The sequence below is a fragment of the Hylobates moloch genome, unplaced genomic scaffold (genome assembly GCF_009828535.3).
Source record: "Hylobates moloch isolate HMO894 unplaced genomic scaffold, HMol_V3 SCAFFOLD_11, whole genome shotgun sequence".
Classification (NCBI taxonomy): Eukaryota; Metazoa; Chordata; class Mammalia; order Primates; family Hylobatidae; genus Hylobates; species Hylobates moloch.
Window position 1 is genome coordinate 100153059 of NW_026652286.1, and position 22289 is coordinate 100175347.

The 22289-nt window shown below is 40.2% G+C and overlaps 1 long non-coding RNA gene across 1 annotated transcript in view; it reads left to right on the forward strand.

Moving 5' to 3' along the window:
• LOC131384536 (uncharacterized) overlaps window positions 1-16240 on the forward strand; it is an 82731-nt gene extending 66491 nt beyond the window's left edge. Inside the window, exon 3 of the long non-coding RNA XR_009215479.1 lies at window positions 16186-16240. This is a non-coding gene — a long non-coding RNA (uncharacterized LOC131384536). The remainder of the gene's footprint in view (window positions 1-16185) is intronic.
• Window positions 16241-22289: the final 6049 nt, after the last annotated feature.

The following is a 22289-nucleotide window of genomic DNA, read 5'->3' on the forward strand; positions in this document are numbered from 1 at the left end:
GCCTTCCATTTTTAAACACGATTTTATGATGTCCAATTCTGCCCCAGTACTGAGAAGCGTGCCTCTCTATTACTTTGGTTTGGGAGGAAAAGAAAAGGATTTGAAAAAGGGAACACAGGAGAAAAGCTTAGGAATAGTTGTATCTGCTGAGAAGTAGAGACATAGTATTGTGCAGAGATGCAGTAGATGAGCAGGAGAAGCCACGCTGCCTCCTATAGGACCTTTGGGAACAAGGCTCTTCCCTAGGGCGACCTGGGAGATGATTAGTCCTTAAGGAGGATTGTGTTTCAGAAACTCCTAGACACTTCTTATAAAATGTGCATTCCTGGGCGACCCACTCAGAGGCTCTGAGTTTGTATATCTTTGGGGGTGGGAGTGACAGGGCAATCTTAGTTTGCAAACACCCAGGTGATTTTGATCTACATATTGATTAAAAACAATTGCCTTGGGGGGTAAGACGAACAAGCACAATCGAGCCAGTAGATAATTGGTTTATCTGTTTCCATAATGTTAAATAAAGGATGGGTGATTCATCTTCCATGGTTGGGAGAGAGAGTTCAGGGCTTAGCAACAGTTCTGAGGATAGTCAAGGGAACACATTAAAGAATACTGTTTTAATCTGAGTTGGTCAGTGGAGGAAGAATTTTCCCAAACCCCAGGAGCTCTTTCTTTGTTGTTGTCCACATCTTTATTCAGTATTACTTCACTCTTCAGCAAGATAGAAGTTAATGACAACTAAGAGTCTTAGGGAAAAAAAAAAAATGGCATTGAAGACCAATAGCTGTCCACAAGAACGTGTCTGAGTAGTAATTGCTACCTTCCTCTCATCAGTTTAACTTGCAGTCACTCAAGTAAGAACACATGGAGTGGAAAATCTATTAATACTAAGGCCTGGGACTGGCTGGAAGCACAAACTGTGCGGAATGAGGGTTGTAGCTGCCTGTTTTTTCAGTGTTGTAACTCAACACGGCAAAGAAACTAGAAAAGCTCTTCTCTTGATTTTTTATAAGTGACATCAAATAGCCTGTTCCTGACAGATGCATGGTCCTGGTTTATTCTGAGAAAGACTTGGGAGATGGTTTCTGATGGGCACAGCCTGATAGATCTGAACACAGATGAACTAGGCCAATTCACTGCCAATCTCTTCAGATTATTTTTAAAAGTGCAAAAAAACGTACTTCTGCTTTCTCTGTTTCTTACAGAATTATGCAGTTTGGACAATGGCCACTTGGACTCACATAGAGGTGTCATCCTGTTACTGTGTGGTTTGGTTTGTATTATGCATTTTCAGCCTCAAAGGAGGTGATTTCCAGAAAGCTACAGTTTAGCCGTGCAGCCACCAGGGAGTGGTGGTGTGCAATTTTAATGTGGCACCAACTACGTGGAGTATACTTTTTCTGGAATATAATGTGGCTGCTCTAGTCCAACATTTACTTGCATTAAAACCTTTATCTTCCATACATTATTTTAATATCTTGTTAAAATAGTTAAAGCAAAACAAATGTGAAAATAGTTAATATTTTGTGAATAATATAAATGAACTTTGATCTGGTGGTAACTAATATCTATCAAAAGCATGCCGTAGTGGAGCCGGTCAAAACACTTTGAAGCTGTAGCTCATTGAAAGATCTCAATGACCCTGTGAGGTGGGTACTATTAATGTTAATTTTTTTAGATGAAGAAACCAAGTCACAGATAAATTAAATACAGATGCTCCTCGACTTACAATGAGGTTACATCCTGATAGCCCATTGAAGGTTGAAAATGCATTTAATAAACCTGGCCTGGCAAACATCATAGCTTAGCTTAGCCTGTGCTAAATGTGCTCAAACACTTACATTAGCCTATAGCTGGGCAACATTATCTAACACAAAGTGTATTTTATAATAAAGTGTTGAATATCTCATGTACCATGTATCGCTAGATCTAGAAAAGGTCAAAATTCAAAGTTCATTGAAACTGAGGCAGTTTCATTCTATTGTAAAGGTGAAACATTGTAAATCAAATCTTAAGTTGGAGACCTGTAATATGAACAAATTACACAGCTAGATAGATTTATGAGTCATATGCAGGCATTCTATCTACAGGGCCCCTAGTATTAACGAAGTTACTTTGTCTCTATTTGACTTTTATTTCTCTGATGACTATTATTACTTTTACTATACATTCTAACCCTAGTCTTATATACTAACTGTATACATTATAACTAACTGTACCATTTTGCTCAGGTTTATTTTCTTCTGGGTTTCCCACAATAATTAGCTTCACAGGATATTACAAGTAGCTATTACCCCTGAATGAGGATCCTTGGGACATCTGAAAAGTGAGCAAAGTGTTTCTAATACAAGGTTATATTAAGGAATTTAATTAATAGAAAATACTATACAACATATGTGTTAACCATTCTATTGGTATTATTGACATTCGCTGCCTATTGATAGGAAAACCCACTGGGCAGCCTTAGTCATATTACCCAGAACTCAGATACCCTTTCCTTTCCACTGGGGGCACAAGACTGACGATAGACTTTTGGCTTCAGTTTCCCAATGGTTATGGGACTCTATAAAATATATTAAGTCTCACAGGGAGCCAGTATTTCTCTGGTTTCTTTGTTGTTATTGTTGTTTGTTTGTTTATTTTTTCATGGAACGATGAACTGTCTGCTAGAACTGGCCCTCTATCCTGGCTTCCCTGTCTTATGGAATGCAATCCTGTTGCTTTCTGCCTTATGGAAGCTGTAGGTTGCCTAGTAGCTTCTGTCTGCTTTAAAATCTCCTGTCTGTCAGAGGCAAACATGTCACCAAAATCCTCTTGGATATCTCCAGAAGGAAAACAATAACGATAGACCGTAGTTGTAAATGTATATATTTACTTCTGCTGGTAGTTCCTGTTTTCTATTTGCAATGCCTTTTCTTTCGTTAGGCCGTTCATGTTGAAGGCTCCAGGGATCTTTCTGACAACTCTGTCCTTCAACTCCCTGGAACTATAATAGCCCCTATATTCCAGAACTGATATAAAATTCAAACTTTGTATCTTCCTCTAAATCCTGTCCAGACACTGGAACAGTCCAGCTTTGAACTACCCTAGTATCAAAGTCTCACATAGCGGTGTCCCCTCCAGTCCAGGTGTAAGCACGGCAGTCTAGGGAATCTTTTCTGTGACTGAACTTCTTGGTGCACTGTTTTAAAATAATGCTGTCATGGTGCAGCCCCAGTGTGACTCACCTCCCAGGATTTATGCCCTTGCGTATTCCCATCCCACATTGAATATGGTTGGCCTTTTCACCCCATGGTATAGTGTGGAAATGAGGATGCGTGACTTCTGAGGCTAGGTCAGAAAATATATCGTGCCTTCTGCCTTACTCTTTCCTGGATCACTCACTCTGGAGCAAGGCAGCTGCCATGTAATGAGGACACTCGAGCAGTCCTCTGGGAAGACTCCCACAACAAAGAGCTGAGGCCTCCTGTCAGCCCCTGCGCCAGCTTACCAATCGCGGGAGTGAGCCACCTTGAACACAAGTCCTGCAGCCCTCGTCAAGCATGTGGATGACTGCAACTGCCCGGCTCACCTGCTTCCAAGATGCACAGAAAATGTGGCACACACATTTAGGGGTGATTGTTTATGCAGTAATAAATGACTAATATATAGAGAGTTCTTCATCCTCAACTAGTTTCTTGCTGCCAGAAGCCATTTGGCAATCCCTATGGATAGTTTGCTGTAATCACAGAAGTATTTTCTATGACTTCTCCCTCTAGGAAAGGGGTTAAATTGACTTTTCTCCTACACCCAAATTCACCTCTTAGGCCTGTAGCTACTGGACTGATTTGCACAGGATACTGAGATTACTTATCTACCAAGCAATACTCAGTTCCCACTAGCAATAACCTTGGATGCTGGATTATTTTAAGAAGTTTAAAGAGGCCATATTCACTGTAAAATATAGGTAGAGTAAGAGTTTCTGCTGCGTAGTGGGAAAAAAATCTTTAGGTTTAGAGTCGGGCATGTCTGTTTTAAATCCATCATTGGCCACTTATTAACAGTGACTCAGAAGTTGCCTTACACAAATTATGGAACATATCTGAGCTTCAGGTCCCCCATTGGAAAGCAAGAATAGTATCTTGCATGGCTACGTGAAGATTTTAAATGATACACCTTTTAAAATAAATCTCACAAAACATAGAGCCATACAGATAATGGGAATTTAATAAATGATAGCCCCCATTAATAGTAAAAGAAGATCTTCGGCAACAGACTGAAATTGAAAAACTAACTTATTTTGGGACAGAGATCTCCCAGGTGGTTCACAAGTGGGAGAGGAGGAAAAGCCTTTCATTTAAGGTAGGGCTTGAAGAACAGCCAGTGTCTCGGCGGTGGAGTGAGAAGGAATGGCATTTTAGGCCTAGTGTTAGACAGGAGGAAAGGGGTCACATATTTTGGGATGAAGTTGGGACAGAAGGTAGTTCAACTGGGCTCCAGCATGGGAAATATAGAGAAAGCAATAGATGGTACAGTGGGAGAGGTCAGAAAAAGCCATTGTGAAAAGCCTTTTCAACATTGGCACTATCGACACTTTGGGCTGGATACATCTTTATTGTGGGGGATTGTCTTGTGCATTGTAGGACGTTTAACAACATCTCTGACCTCTACCACTACGTGCCCTTAGCACCCACCCCTTACCATTCATGACAGACAAATGTATCTTCAGTCACCGCTAAATGTTTCCCTGGGGGCAAATTTGATCCTGGTTGAGAACAATTGCGTTAGTCTAATATTCTCACCTTTGCTGAGAATGTCACTGGCACTCAGAGAAGATGCTTGCCTGGACCAAAGACACACAGCCTGACACCGCTGAAGCAGGTCCAGATGCTCCCAGCGCTTCATCCCTATCTACATGCTTGAAAAGCAGCCAGATAGTCTTTGCCAGAGTACGTGGAATGAGAAAGAAATAGATTATTAAAGAGACTTAGGTGTAAAGGAGCAAAAGGCATCATTAGTCTGGACAGGCAGAGTCACGGATGTCATCTTATTTAAAAAACGTTAATGTGAGTATTAAAGGAGTTGACACCAGGAAGTGTCCAGCATGGTATGTGGTGCCTTGTAAGTGACCAGAAACGATGCTTTCTCCTTCCTTTCCTGATGATAATTTGGGCTTAATTCAGTGGCCATGGGGAGCTGCAGGACACGTTTTATAGGTCAATGCATTATCATAGTGGGAAAGTGACATTCTACCTGAAGCTCACGTCTTTTGTTTTATCCTGGGAATATGTCTTATCTCGAGGGGACATATGCCCCCAGGGACTGGCATGGCGCCTGCTCCCTAAACGTCCTCAATTGCCATTTCCACCCACCAAGGAGGCTACTCTCTCCAGAAAAGATCAGGATATAATGAGCCCTATGCTGAGTGATTAAAACAAATGACACTGCAGTCCAGCAAGGTGGCAGGGCAGTGAGGAGGTGGCTGAAGTGATTGGCTCCCCTTAAACGCAGCTCAATTTTGAATAATACAGCTGCTTACCCAATAGCTGCCTGAACACAAACCTTTGGCAGCTGGTCACCCTCCAGTGCCTTCGGGATGGGGTCACCAAGGGCTGGAACACACTTTCTGAATTGAAGCAGTGGACTGTGAAATAGGAATTACTGACAGCTCTTAAGTATATCAAGAGAACAGCCCTATTCCTTAATACAGAGCCACTAATAGACATCTAGAAACCTATAAAACAGACAATTCCTCTATATCATCCTAGTTAAATCAATGTACTTATATTACCCTCATCATTTTCCCTTTAACGTTTATTACATTTTGCCACAGTAATTTATTTTTTCATATCCATCAGCCGATTAAAGACTTTATTCTGAAGATACACACACATCCTTGTGACCTAGTTGAAACTGACCTAAACTGTTAAGTAAAAAGCAATGTGGTGTTTGGTGGGGGAAGTTACCTTCTCTCTTTCTCTCTTTCCCCCCGGCATCCTCCACCTCCTTTCTTCCCCTCTCCCCTCTTCCTTTCTCTGTGTAGTACTTCTGTTGTTCTAGGGGAGTGAGATTTCCAGTGATGTAAGCTTATATTTTTTGTACTCTTCCTTTCTAGGCATTCAGACAATTTGCTAACCTCCCTGAATGTCTCTTTTCTCTGGTGTTGTGTTAGTTCCTCTCTTAGTGTGTCCCTTTCCTGCTTTTTGCCTCCCTCTTCCCCTCTCCCTGTAACCCTTCTTATTCCTGAATGACATGTGAGTTCCTGATTGGGAAGATATTCAAGACTTGAAAGACCCACTGGCCATGGTAGACTGTAGGATGCAGGGGTGCTCACCTTGACCGCATGCTGCACCTGCTGGCAGCAAGATAGAAGCCTCAGTGCATCTCTGCCTTTGGAGCCACAGCTAGAGGACATTACAGAATGAAGAGATGGTTGAATTCAATATATAATTTGAGTCACATTCCCCCAGAAAATGCCCAGTGCTTCAAATGCCATGTTATCACTTCTTTGAAGGTGAAACTTACAATCAGAAAAACAAAGCACATGTGCCCTCTTAGAGGATTACAGCATGAAGTTGTCATCATTTGCTAACACCATAATTTATCATTAAGTTTGAACAAAAAGTGGAATTGTATAACTTTAGAAGAAAATACTTGGGTACATAGAGTAGTTTGCTGATGGATTGAGGTGGGCCTAGGCATCAGTGTAGCTAGTCAAAGTTGGGAAGATCAGAGAGATTCTGGGCAGTTAAAGAGAATCAGGAGAGCTCTGATCTGGACAGAGGCTGAAGACAGGAACACTTTGCTCAAATAGACGGCCCACTTTATCCTTGGGACAAGGTGTTTCTGAGCATTATGCTATGGTTCTTAAACTTCCTTAGCTACAGAATTCTTTTTGAATTGGACTCTTAACGGCGATGACTAATATGCAAACCAGGAAAATATCAAGCTCCTGTGATTGGGGAAGAAGTAGACAAATGAGCCCAAAGGGAGCTTTGCAAAATTTGTAACCTGAAAACCTCTGAAACCTTCTGACACTCTGGTTACCTCCCTTCATATCCCATATGGAAAGGTTTCCAGTCAAATCTTAACCTTCCTTATTAAAGAGAGAACCCCCATACATTTATAAGCACGAGGAAGTGGAACCTCAGCCAGTTACTGAGTTTGGCTGTTTGAGAAATTTTTCCTACCTTGAATTCACTCAATCAGGCAAACTGTCATTCATCCTTCAAATTCAATCCAAACATCATCTCCAGAAATCTTTCTCTCAATTCTGAGTCTGATTAAAACAGGTGCATCTCCTCTTTGCTCTTATAGCACCTTTGTATATGATTCTGCTGTAACACTTATGATACCCTCTTGAGATCATCATTTTGCATGTTTGTCTCTACCCCTGGCCTCTGGGCTTCTAAAGTGAAAGGCAATAAAGGTACTGGTTGACTTGGAATTTCTGGCACATACTGGACTTTGTGGTCTATGGCTGGTTCCCAGTAAAGTTTTGCTGAGAAAATGAATGAATGAATGAATAACATTTGGTGACTGTATTTAATTCTATCATTTTAGATGACAGACTCTAACAAGTAGCACTTGTACTCCAGCACCTGGACTCTACATACCATTTCTTTTTAAGCAGGACATCTGTATTACCAACGTACTAAACTATCCTTTGTCTTTGTCTTCCTGCACTGTACCACGTCTACCTCATTCCTTGAGTAAATACTTTGCCTTGTGGTATTTGTCATCAATTTTCTATGGCATTTACTTATGTTCCAACTGGGGCATGTGTGTTGTGTAAACATCCCCTCGTCATATACATTTCTTGGTGATAGTCCTCTGGAACCATTTATAAACTGTAATTAATTTGTGCCAGAGCTTTGCTGAGGTGAGATGGGCGCCTTTAATCCTTCCTTTGCACATGGAGAACTGGAGAGATGAAATGATTTAAAAGTAACCATGTCTTAGATCAGTGTTTGGGATTGGTAATGGGATTTAGTGCTTCCTAGGCTTACGCTTTAGCCTCCAGGTCCTGCTGCCTCAAATAAATTGAGTATTTTTTTTTTTTTTTCAGGGAAACCACGGTCATAACATTTTGCTTACACAGAAATCCTGCCCATGGTCAAAACTTCCCATAGACAACCTAAATTCAGCCACCCACATCCCCATTCCACAAATATAATATTTTCAGGGTCCTTTGGCTTTCTTATCCAGGATATTTTTTCCCATAGGAGTTCTTTGCAATTAAATATGTAACAGAATCTTGCCAAAATTCATCATACGATTTTGATAATAAGAAAATTAAATGACTGGAACAGAAGACATCCACACAGTCTGTTTCTCAGTTTATCCTGAAACGAAATGCAGTCTCAAATCTTAACCCTAACTGGAATCCAAAGAATGAAACATTTCAGAAAATAAGCTAATTTCATAAGCTAACAATTTAATCAATATCATCTAACTTTAAGATCAGCCAATCAACAATATTAACAGTTTAATCTTTACCTGGGCTTTGATCCACCTTTTGGGATATACATATTCCTAGTTATTTTCTGGTCTTTATTTATATATTTATACTCATGCCAGCTGTTATGGATATGGATACTTGAGGAAAGCAATTAACAGCCAGCTGCCTTAAATCATTTTCCGAATAAAGCAGCATAAAAAAACATGTATTCCTCAACTGTGGTTCCCAGACACCTCATGATACCTCCCACTATTTCAATGCAGATTTAAAGGTCTACCCTTAGAATAATAACTACTAACCTACATCAAGCCCACACTGTGTGTCCGGCAGTGGTCTATGCCCTCAACACACAAACTGAAGTCTTCCTTATAACCACATGGGAAATCAGATAAGTTGAAGCTTGCCCCATGTTACATCAATAGTAAATGAAAGCTTTTGAATTTGAACACAGGCAGTCTAGTTACAGAGCTCATATATCAAAATACCTTATAATAATGATAATCTTAGAATTGGCCGAATTTTGGGGACTTGCTATTCAAAGTGGGGTTTATAGAGCAACAAGATCAGTATCACCTCAGAGCTTCTTAGAAATGCAGCCCCTTGGTTTTTCCCCAGACCTACCAAACCATGATCTCCATTTTACCAGTTGTAACACTTTATTTTCTTGTGTTTGATTTTTAATTTTCTTATCTTTTCTTATTTCATGTTTTAGAATCACTTGCCTAGTTGTGCCATCTCATAGCCAAACTAAGAAGTCAAAAGGGCCCAGAAGTATTTGAAGGAACTTTTTCTTTTTAAAAACTACCATATGTACAGGAACACCGTGTTTTCTATGTATAAAATGCTACGTATAACCATGAGAAATTTCGTGAGTGATCCTAAAGTACATCATGTTAGCAGATGGCCTTGGGGAAATATATCCTTTAGTTACACATTCAGTTTCTGAGCTTCCATATTTGTTTCTTTGATTCTGTCACTCATTAGCAAGAATAAGAATTGCCTGAGGAATAGGTTTGTTGGGAACACCAGTGTCTGTTAAGAATATGTGTCAGAAATATATCCACTCAGTGGGGTTGAAGAGCATGAGGGAATTGAGCTGAGTCAATTCAAGGCTACTGTACTAGTATGGATTCTGGGTCTTGAATATTTCAGACAATCCAGACAGAGTTGTCACTGAGTATCGCAAGCGCCAATTAAAATGGGACTATCTAGGGTTTTTCCACTGATGTGTGGACAAAATAATGCTGCTGAGCCTGTTTTAAAGATTGCCCGTATATTAATAAACTATCTTTCTCTGTAGTTATGAACACTTTAAATAGGATTATAGATTAGGAACGATCTTTAGAGATCATCAGCCCTGTCAAAGTCCTGTTCTCTGAGTAGCAGGTGAATGTGAAAGTCCATGTTTATCTGAATACAAGCCCTGTGTTCTTTCCTCTTTGCTTTCTTACCAAGTATAGAATTACTTTGGTTTCTTTTTTTTTTTTTCCTGTGAAACTGTTGTTTATATCTCTTGAACCTCAGGCAAGGGCAATCAGAATCTACAAAGTAATGGAACAGAGCTGAGAGTTGAGTTGGGACGAAAATGAGAAAAAAGGAAACACACATATTTTCTTCCCCTTTTAGGTTTAGAAATGGAGTTGAACTCTTAATAAGATTTTTTACATCTTGTTATATAATCATTAGATTTGTTGAAAGTGGAAGAGACCTCTCTGATTACATATTACAAGCAAATAATTTTATAGTTGCAAAAATGGAAATCAGGTAGGTCAAATGACTTGCCAAGCTGATTTGTGAAAGAACCAAGCATAGAACCCAGATATTCTTACACCCAAACCAGATTTTCCATTAACTCATACTCCCTTTTTTCTTTAAGTAAACCACAAGTCACTTCTCTAGTGGTTTAATGCACTGGAAAATGGACCAGAAACACTTTGGTACATTTTATATTCATTAGCCAATGTGTACGGGAGGCCTCAGAAAGATTGGGCCTGCTTACTTCAATGTTTTTCTCTAGCTTAGCCCATTTCTGACCACTCAGCTCCTCTTTCAGAGTCCTAAGGCATTTGTTAGAGTTGAAAGGGGATTTAGAGATCATCAGTCCAAAAACTATCAAGCTGCATGTTTTGGAAGCCGAGCTTTCAAAGGAGATGCTTTAGGAGACACCTGTCTCTGGTGCTTGAGTGGGTGAGTCACGTACTTTAACTAGAACATCTTCACTTTCCTCGGTATTACATATGGTGCGTGTGTATAAGATGCTGTTTAAAAATGTATTCTCTTAAGAAAAAAAAAAGATATAATGGACCAAGTCAGCTCTCTTGCTTTTCCAACATATTTCAGGTAAGACATTTTGAGTCCCAACTAGGGGAAAGACACCCATGCAAGGTTACGCAGCTCAATTTCACTATGAATATGATGAGAAACAAGCACAAAAAACCATATTTCCTCAATCTAAAAATCAGGACAGAAGGTCTGATAAGTCTAGGTGAATTTATAGGGACAATAGGCCAGAATATTTGAAATTGAGACTGTCCCAGAAAACCCGTAATATGCGGTCACTCCAGGAATAAGGCAAGAATAATTCCTGACTCCAAGACTAGCTTGAGTGACAGGTGAATGAACTATGGTATAGAGTCACAGAGGATGACCGCTACTTCTTTCCTATTTTCTGCATTCTTTGATATATGATAGGACCTGCCAAATCCTATTGATTTTAGTGATGCTTTCTGTATTAAGATTTATACTTTAATGGCTCCTTTGGACTTCTTGGGCAGGCTAGACTCTCAGCTTCTGGGATGCTTTGGGAAAGTGGGCATGATTCAGTAACCAACCTGACTTCTGATAAGTCAGGTAGGGGCAAGCCCTATGGTATGGCAGCAACTGGGGTTTTAATGCCAATAGTGGTGGGCAGCTATAGACAATATACGTGTCCCTTAAACTTTGTAAGAGCTTCTAATTGCCACAGCATGAGGTACTCAAGGAACATGTCTTAGAAAATAAATGAATACATACAATAGAATGTGTAGCATTGGCACAATAGTCTCTCAGCCTGGATGGCTCTGCTCAAAACACAGCACCATTGTGTGTTAAATATGTTACTTACATAATGATACACATCATCTTTAGAGCCCAGATCTCAGCAAATATAATGGCCTTCAGAAGGCAGCGAATGTGCTTTGGAAGATTGCTGTGCTGGTCCAGTTCACAGGCCAGCTTAGGCAGCCAAGAGAATCATTTTTATTCTGCAGAGTTCATAGTGGTTGATCCTTCTCATCAGGAAGGCGTTCCATTTTTCCCTTTTTCTGAGTGTTTTCTGTTTTGTTTTTGTTATTTTGCTTTTTTTCTCTTTAGAAAAGGCTTGTTTAAGGGAATGTTACACAAAGCTCAAATAAATGTCATTACTTCAAAAACCTGGCTTTCTCTAGCTGATAAGACCAGGTCCAATTTTTCTCTGTCTAGCATTTGGGCAAATCCTGCTTCCTCCAACTTAAGGATGCAATTCAAATCACTACAAAAAAAAAAAAAAAAAGGAGATTAAATAAAAAAGAACAGAAACTTCATAATTAGGGATCTTGTCCTTGAGGCAGTTAATCCCATGGTATTTTGAGCCACTGAATCAGAAAGCCAGAGCTGTGAACCCTGCAGCTGCACAGGACCCTACCCTTGGAAGGGCTGCGTTCTTGGCTTAATGCGCTGTTGCTGTTATCTTGAAATTCTTAAGAATTTATGAAAAAGGTTCCCTGCATTTTCATTTTGCACTGAGGCTTACAAATTAAGTATCCAACCCTATGGCAAACCCCATGGACATTCTCTGAGACATTTAGGGTTATACCTGATTACCATTTCCACACTGCATGGGTAAAAGCTCATGATCTGCAATCAGACACCTTTTTCACTTGCTAGCTCTTTGATTTAGACAAGTTCCCACTTCTTTCAGTGCCTCAGTTTTTTTATCTTTAAATGGGGATGGCAATATGACCTATCACATAACTTTATTTGGAAGATTCAATGTAACAATGTACCTACAGCTCAGCTTAGCAACTGTTAAGAGTATCATCTCAGCAAACATTTGTTAAATAAGTGAACAGGGATAAAACTATTTCACAGGCTCCTGGGCTATCTGTGGAACTTTGTCTGAAAAACAAAAACAAACGAACAACAACAACAAGAAACAACCTCTTGAATTCTCAGGAGACTAAAATATACTTCTTCCATCCTGCTGTCTGTCTTTTTTCACTTTACATGTTTTATCCTTTGAAGGCCTGACAGACTGGTCAAGGTGTCAGCAGACTTTATTTTTAAAGATGAAAAGTGTGGGAGCCTAAAACATAGGCCAAACTGACCAATGAGGAACTCTTGTAACAGGCTGGGACCTTGAAGATGCTTCTACTGTTTTTTCCTCTGCGCCAGCCTGCATCGAGACTCCACATCAGTCCCTGCAATGGTGGGTGGAGCGGGCACACTGTTTTGGCTGTGTATGCCCATGGAGAAGCAGTTATTTAAGAGAATAAGCATGGCTTTAGTTTGCCTCTTTCGATCTGTGTACTCTTGATCCCGTTATGGACACTGAAGGATTTAGTAGGATTTATCATTTAGTCATGTATGTCAGTGTTTAAAAATTTCTGACCTACAGATTCTAGTCTCAAACTGGCCAAAGAAGTAATTTCAAAATAGCTCAAGGCCTTTAGAAGGGAATATATAGACAATGACCACACTGATAAATTCTAGGGGATACGGAGACCACAAAAAAATTCCCAAACTGCCTTTTCTCCCCCGTTATGTTAGGCCATTTTTGCATTGTTATAAAAGAAGACCTGAGACTCAGTAATTTTTAAATTTTTATAATTTAAATTTTTTTATCCTGTTTAATTAAATCAAGAGGTTTAATTGGCTCACAGTTCTGCATCTGCTCAGCTTCTGGGGAGGCCTCAAGGAGCCTCATGGTGGAAGGTGAAGCGGGAGCAGGTGTGTCGGATGGCAAGAGAAGGAAAAGGTGGCTGGGGAAGCCAAACGCTTTTAAACAACCAGATCTTGCAAGAATTCACTCACTAACATGAGAACAGCACCAAGCCATGAGGGATCTGAGCCCGTGAGTCAAACACCTCCCACCAGGCCCCACCTCCAAAACTGGGGATTACAACTCACCATGAGATTTGTGGAAAGATAAACATCCAAGCTACAACACCCATCCACTTCCATCCCTTCCTGCATCCTCCCATCCTTCCCTTTGCCTCCCAGTCATGGCTTAAGTATTATTTGTTTCTCTTCCATTTCTCTTTCTTTCATAATTCTTTCCTAGAAAAAGCCCAAAAGAGTTATAAAAGAGTTATTGTGACAAAGCATGACTCTTTTTAGAAGACTGGAAAATAAAATAATTGAGATATTGATACCAGAGTTCACTTCTGAGAACAGTGGAGGAAAATGTCTACAATATATTAAAATTTATATCCTGTCACGTATAATTAAAATAAAATCTATTATAATGGTTCACCTACTCTATGGAAGACACTAAAGTAGTATTGTAAAAACTTCATCCTGCTTATTTTCATAACAATTCTATAAAAGAATATTAGTGGGTTGCAGATTTATTCATCACTACAGATAACAGTCAAACCAAACCCAAGATAAGACAACTCCAAAGTTCATTTTGTATTTATTCAATCTGCAGCAGTCATTCAAGAAAACTTACGTGTGTGGCTACTGTGCACAAGACTTTCTAATGGGTCTTGTTAGACTTGACAGAGATAAGTAAGACATGGGCTTCGACTTCTAGGAATTTAAAATCAAATACAAAAGATTAGGCATGAGCAAAAAGATTTGAAATAAGGCTGGGAGAGGTGGCTCACACTTGTAATCCTAGCACTTTGTGAGGCAAAGGAGGGAGGCTCTCTTGAGTCCAGGAGTTCAAGACAAGCCTAGGCAACAATGAGAGACCCTAACTCTCCCAAATATATATATATATACACACACACACACACACACACACACACACACACACGTATATACAGATATATACACACATATATATACATATATACACACATATATATGTGCCAAGTTATACTTGGCTAATACTTTTCATATATATGTATACACACACATATGTATATATATATGCACATATATACATATATACACACATATATGCACATATATACATATATACACACATATACACATATACACACACATATATACGTGCATATATACACATATATATGTATTTTCATATATGTATATATGTGTATGTGTGTGTGTGTGTATATATATATATGAAAAATATTAGGCAAGTATAACTGTACATACCTATAGACTCAGCTACTTGAGAGGCTGAGGTGGGGAGATTGGTTCATCCTGGGAGGTCAAGGCTGCAGTGAGCCGTGATCACACCACTGCACGTCAGCCTGGGTGACAAAAGGAGACCCTGACTCAAAAAAAAAAAAAAGCCTGCAGTATAAAAAGTTCATAATAAATGTAGTGTGAGCAGCACAGACAACAAATGCAACACACAGTGATATTCTTTTATGAGAGAAATCTAAGCTCAGTCATTTGGAATGTCTTCCTCAGAATTACACAGGACGGAATCACATTATGCAGCCTGGAATTAAAAGATGTTAGTTACCAATATAATGAAACATGTATGTGTGGATGCCACTTCACGCAGAAAGTAATTCGTCCAATGCTTATTTTTGCCTGGTTTATATCCTCCTGCATGATAAAATGAAATACATTTTTTATCAAATATTCTTCTCAACTACTTCCAAATATAACTCCTTCCAACTTTTGGGTTTAATACAAGCCTGGCTCATTTTGCAGTTTATACCTCTGGAAATACCTGGAAGGGGTTGGGAAAGCAACAGATTAAGTATTTGCTAGTTTGCAACACTCTATGGCCCAAGGTAACTATTGCATTCCGTTGATACTGTGCTTCTGCTGTCCTGGACCTGGACTCAGGCCCTATACTCTGCAAATTGTGTCCTTTCCTCATTGTCTCAGTTAATTAGGGACAGGTATGGGGCTCTAGCAAAGATTTTGGTAGAATTTAAACTTAAGTTGAGCCTTAAAGGATGATGATGTGGACTTTGGTAGATATAGAAGGGAGGTGAGCGAGGGCATTCAGAGAAAGACAGTGTTTCAGAAAAGGCTAGGGGAGAGGTTCCCAAAATGTTCCCCAAATAATTAATAATGCATTTATAGCATGGGTGGGTAAATATGGTCATGAGATAAAGATTAGAGAGGTAGATTGAGTACATTTTGTGAAAATTGAAAGGATGTGAAATTTCACATTTTTTAAACTTTAGGAGATGGAGAAACATTAATTTTTAAAGAAAGAACTGATAGATACCAGTTTCAAGGAAATAACTGCAATCAGGAGAGCTCAATGAAGTGGGGAAGCTTGGGACAAACGGTGGTGTTTACCCGTTAAGCATCTTCTACAAAGTCTGAGTAAGTGATACGCATGTCTGGTTTAGGCCAGTGCCTGCTTCCAAGCTCTGCCAAATTTTAGTGAGCCATGCTGGGACTTTGGCAGCACAGGCCAGCTCAGGATACCTTAATATAAAAAGAGGTCTAATTTGTTTTGTATAATCTAGCTCAGGGAGTTGGAGTGGCAATAATGACAATAACAATGGCATTACTCATCGTTAAAATATGCTCTGTGTACTCCATAGCATGCTCTAGTCACTCTGCAGAACATTTTACTTGGCAGTCAACTTTATGAATCAGGTATTGTTATCCCTATTTTACAGGTAGGAAAATCAAGACTTGAAGTGGCTAATTAACCACTGACCACTGTTGCAGACCCCAAGTTCATACAGCTGGAAAGCAAAAGAGCAGGACTCAGCACCCAGGCACTGAGAGAGGAACCTGGTTTCTACCCCTGCATTGTGAAGTCTTCAATAGCTAAAGCCATAACATCATGGCTCTGTCATATGGATATGGTTTTAAATCCCATTCCTTTTAACATTACCAGGTATGATATTTTAGATGAATCATTCAACAACATCGAACCTCATTGTCCCCCTCTATCATAGTGTCTTTGTAGGGGTTTTGAAAGTTAAAATTGCTAATATGTGTGCAATTTCTAGCAAGATAAATATTTCAATCAGATGAAGAACCAGCTTTGAGATTCCAGGCAGTAAGTAATACTGAAATCCTGGCAACGTGATGGTAGTTGATTGATTAGTTTGTCACAATCCTCCAGCAAGTCACTGGGGAAGAGGGAAGGAAGGCAGTCCTGTGCCCAGTTGGCTGAAGGAGGGGACTGTCCAGGGACAGCCAGGTGCCATTACATCAGTTCACTTGGCTAATATACGAGGAGGATTCTAATCAGAGAAATGTCTGTATAAAAGTTCAATCATGGTGGCTCATGCCTGTAATCCCAGCATTTTGGGAGGCCGAGGTAGGCGGATCACCTGAAGTTGAGAGTTCGAGACCAGCCTGACCAACATGGAGAAACCCCGTCTCTACTAAAAATGCAAAATTTGCCAGGCATGGTAGCGCATGCCTGTAATCTCAGCTACTCAGGAGGCTGAGGAAGAAGAATCACTTGAACTCAGGAGGCAGAGGTTGTGGTGAACCAAGATCATGCCATTGCACTCCAGCCTGGGCAACAAGAGCAAAACTCCGTTTTAAAATAAATAAATAAAGTTTAGTCATACAGATTAATGAGGCAACAGTGTAAGGCCAGGAGGAAGATGTGAGGGCAGCATTTGTAAATATGAAGGCACATGGACACTCAAGTCACAATAGGTACACTTTATGTTGGAAGGATTAATTCCAGAATCTAACAACTAGAGTAGTGTGGTGCTACTACTCCCAAAGTCAAAGAGACCTTTGGATCTATGGCCAGAAGCATTTGAAGAGAAAGGGAGCATAATTTTTCTAGTATAGGGAGTCAGAACTAAGGTATCTCCATAAGGACTCAGACAGCTGTGATTTAGCCATTATTCCCATTTTCAGGAATGCATTCCCACCAGCACACACACACACACACACACACACACACACACACATCCAACATACACATGTAGAACTATGTCTCAGAGAATCAGATCGGCTCAGGCACCTTAGAACTGATTCTACTGGAGAAAGGAATACAAATAATGGCAAAATGCGATAAATACATTTAATCACCTGTGTCCACTTGGGTACTTTGGCAGTGCCTGACTCTCTGCCTCCAGAAGGACTCTGAGCCCTCAGCTTGGAGTTTGGCATCACTCACTATTGCTTTATCTATTTAGTTATATGTTTATGTCTCTCTTTCCCAATAGAACGTTCATTCCATAAAGAAAGGGCATCTTTTGCCACTTTCATTGCTGTACCTCCAGCATGTGGCACAGTTGCTACTCAATAAATAACCATTGAATGAATGTATGAAAATGCTTTTGGGCATATTTAGGTCATTGTCTTCTTTTATTATAGAGTATAAATAATAAAAAAGTTTCAAAGTTTCAAAAGTGAAACCTTAAACTTAAATATGGCCCTACCTGCTCTCTGCTCCTCCTCCCACTTGAAGATTAAATTACCATTTTGTCAAGACCCTTTGACTGAGGTTAGAATTTGTTCTATAGGTGTAAGGTAGGTTTTGGAGTTGTTTGAGGAGGAGATTGGCATGGCACATAGATCTCTACTTTAAAAATAATACTTTGGAAAGAGAACGCAGCACAGGTTGGAAGGAAAAGGGATTGGAAGCTTAGAATCCAGTTAGGAAGCTATTATGATGTGGTGAACGCGAAAACAAGTGGATGTTGAGACAGGTTGGTGGTGGTGGATGTATGCTTGAGGAGCTGCATAGCTCTGTGTAGAATGCACTATTTTCCTCACTTAATAATAATAACAGTAATACTAATAAAGACAATAATAATACTAAATCACAACATAACCAACATTTATTGCCTATTCTCCACTCAGGACTCATCTACAAGTTTAGGGAGATTAAGGAAATCGTCCAAGTTTGCACACCTATTGGCAAAGTGGCAAAACTGAAATGTAGATTTAAGTCTTCTGATTCTAAATCCAGAATCTTTTTTGCCATGTTACAAAAAAAACCTTAAAGTACAAAATGTGTACTTTATAAATACAAATATATATCACTTAAAAAATGTATTTTGATTTTAAGTGAGATGTGAGCTTCTGGAAAGCAGAAGCAATTTCTGTCTTTTATTTGTTTTTTTTAAAATCTCACAACACAGAGCCACATCTTTGTGTATGTGTGGAGCACTTGTGTATGTATGTATGTGTGTGTGCGTGTGGCTCTCTCAGATGACTATGCCAGTCTACATATTAACAGGGGTCCGTGGAGACAGACGCCTCATCCAAGAGCAAAGCCCTTCTTATGGGCAAACTCTCTGGTGGTGTATTAGTCTGTTCTCATGCTGTAAATAAAGACATACCTGAGACTGGGTAATTTATAAAGGAAAGAGGTTTAATTGACCCACAGTTCCACATGGCTGGGGAGGCCTCTCAATCATGGCGGAAGGCAAATGAGGAGCAAAGGTATGTCTTACATGGCGGCAGGCAAGAGGGAGCATGTGCAGAGGAACTGCCCTTTATAAAACCATCAGATCTCGTCAGACTTATTCACTATCATGAGAACAGCATGGGAAAGGCCCATCCCCAAGATTCAATTACCTCCCACCAAGTCCCTCCCACAACACAGAGGAATTATGGGAGCTACAATTTGGAATTTGGGTGGAGACATAGCTAAATCATATCAGTTGGGCAGTAGGGGTCTATTTTGAGGGTTCATTGCGGGGGATGTCTTCATTTAACCCTCAAATCACAGGTTGAAATTCACACGCAGAACTCTCAGGCCTCTTAACACACTTCTTTCCATTTGGGTGGGGGAAGATGGAGGAGTTGTGGACTGAAAGGGGTGATGCTGGGCACAGCTGGTTCTTAGTGAAATCTTTAATGTGTCCTCAAAAGCTGACTGCTCTGTGCTCTCTTCCTTTCTGCCTTGCTGTTTTCTTTGCACAGCAGTTGCTTTTTCTCCTGACTCTGCATGAGACTCCAGGAATAAAGAAGCTTAGAAGAGAAGGTGGGATTTGTACAAGGCCTTTGCATCAGGAGGGAGCCAGTTAGGATGAGAAAACAGTCGGCCTCCTCAGGTGTACCCACAGAGGCCCTTTGCTGAGGCCTGGGCTCACAGCTTCCTTTCTTCCCCACTCTCACCCCTTTGGCACCTCCCCCATCCCACTTGCTTTGAACGAGCCTCCTTTGTGGACATTTACAGACAGACCCAATCAAAACCTTGTTTAGAGATTTGCAGAGGTGAATTCTGGAGGCCTTTTATTTGCATGGTGGGTGCTCTGCTTGGTTCTGCCTGACAGAGAAGAGAATGGGAAGCTCTCAGACAGCTCTCAGGTCTCATGGGTACATAGGATTTTGCATTTAGTCCAGGGGGACAGATAAGCTCTGGTTTTAGTGCAAAATCTCTGGGCCCATTATTGAAGCTCCAGACCCAAGGTATAGATCTAATTCATTTTAGGAAGGAAACTGGTGTTTCCTTTTTCCTTTCTTTTTTTTTCTTCCCAGGACAATATTTTAAAAATATAATTATACACATTTTTATTTTCTACTAATTATCTCATTCCTTCTCTTCTACCTGCCTCCCCATGCAAGCAGATAATCTCTAGCCGATAATCAAGTTTGGATATGGCTCAGGGGGGTTGTGACAGGGTACATAGCAAAAAGTAGCCTGTGAATCTCAGGATTTTGGAGTTTCCAAATTCCCAAACTATTAAGCAGACTGTATGCTAATATTATAGCATTATATATAGTATAGTACAGGTTGAGTATCTTTTCTCTGAAATGCTTGGGACCAGAAGCATTTTGGATTTTTTGGGGGATTTCAGAATATTTGCATTACATGTACTGGTTGAGCATCCCAAATCCAAAATCCTGAAACTTGAAATACTCCAATAAGCATTTTCTTTGTGTGTTATGTCAGCATGAAAAATTTCAGATTTTAGGAAATTATGGATTTTGAATTTCTGTATTTAGATTGCTCAGCCTACATGTACTATGAAATAGTGTCTGAGAAGCATAAACATTACTTTTGTGAAAGTAGCTCTAAGGGAAATATCTAGAATCATTTAAGAGAGAAAGGGCTTCCTTCTCCCATCTCCATGAATAGCAAAAACAAAGGTCCCTATGCTAGTGGGTGGGAAGTGAGACATAGGAGAAAAGATGAGAAAGGAGGTCAGGATCCTCCAGTGGGAGAGCACTGAGCTGGAAGCAGCAGTGATTGCATGCCCAGATGCTGGGTAGGAGTGGAGCCATTGTTTAAAGACTACCCAATAGGCAGGGGGCCTCTGCAGAGACAGCTGCTCAGTCCAGAATCATTGCTGCCACCACCTTCTCCTAGCACCTTCCGGGACAGAGTACTTCTGTTGAGAAGTACTCAACAAGTAGTACTCAACCTGTACTACTTCCTTCAAAGTAACCAGGACCTCTCCCAGTGACTACCCAGCAGCTGCTACATTACCAGAACTAGCCTACCCCGGGCCATTTACCCACTGTGGACAACTCCCACCTTGCAGTGTTCTGTGACTCGTAGAAGCCACAAAGAAGTGATTCATTTGACTACAATAAAGAAAATTTTAAATCGAGATCTTTTCAAAAATCTACCATTTATAAATTGGCCTACTTTCCTGAGGCAGAGGTTTTATTTTTCCTGAAAATATGTAGAAGAGATTGTATAAATTCCTACCTAAACTACTCAAAGGAAAATGCATAAAATCCCCCCTCCTCCTCCCCAACATCTGCCACCCAAAAAAGTTGCTTGGAAATGAGATTCTCTTCCCCAGCCCAATAGCAAAGTGCATTCCTTGAGAAATGTGTAGCTTTCAGGCAGGGGCCATGCTTCTGTGATTCACCACCTGAAGATGTGTCTCTTTCTGAGTTGATCCACACAGAGAAATAGTTGTTGAGCAGTAAAAAAATCAAGAGAGGACACACACATATCTGGGTTTTGGCTTTTTTTTTTTTTTTTTTTTTCCGTATAATAGAAATATCTAGCAACATTGAGCCACATCATCATGTGCTGTTCCCTTGCAACCTGACAGCTCCCAGGCTTACCACCCACCTCAAGTTCTCACTGTGTCTTTGACATTGAGGCAAGGCTAGGTGTATCTATTCTTGAGTTCAGGTTTCTGGCATCTTTCCTTTCTCACATTCAGCTCTTCCCTTTTATATTACCCTCAAGGGCCTTGAAAGCATTACAATTTTGTCTTAGAGCAGTAGCCTCTGCTCTTGGCCCCAAACAAATGTTTGCTTTCATGATTTAGACTAAAAAGAATAGTCATGGGCCACATGACCTGGTCCATTTCCCCATCTGGGAAATATCTGTGGGCATTTGCTTGTGGAAATAATACCTCAGATTGCTTTAGTTTTTTTTTTTTTTTTTTTAGTCTGAATCTCTAAATTGTTCTCCCTAGGTCTCAAAAATGGAGAAGAGTGGGCAGAGACAGGACTCATTAACCCTGACCTGGAGCTTTCAACCTATGTGAGAGCTCTCCAGCTAGACTTATTACCAAAACACCAAGGGTTCAGTATAGGCTCTGCTGCCCACTGCGCAGAATGCCAATCACTGAGACAACAAGTATTACCAAAGGGAAGGCTTTAATAGGGTGCTGCAGCTGAGGAAAATGGAGATAAAGTCTCAAATCCATCCCTCTGACCAATAAAATTGGGAGGTTTATATAGCAGGGACATGGGAAAACAGGAATTAGAGGAGAGTAAGGAAGTCATCATGATGGATGAGGAGTGTGGTGTCTCATTGTCTGGATGTGATGATCTAGTAAGTTTCACTCCCTTGGCTGAGTGTTGGTTTCCCGAGGAAGGAACT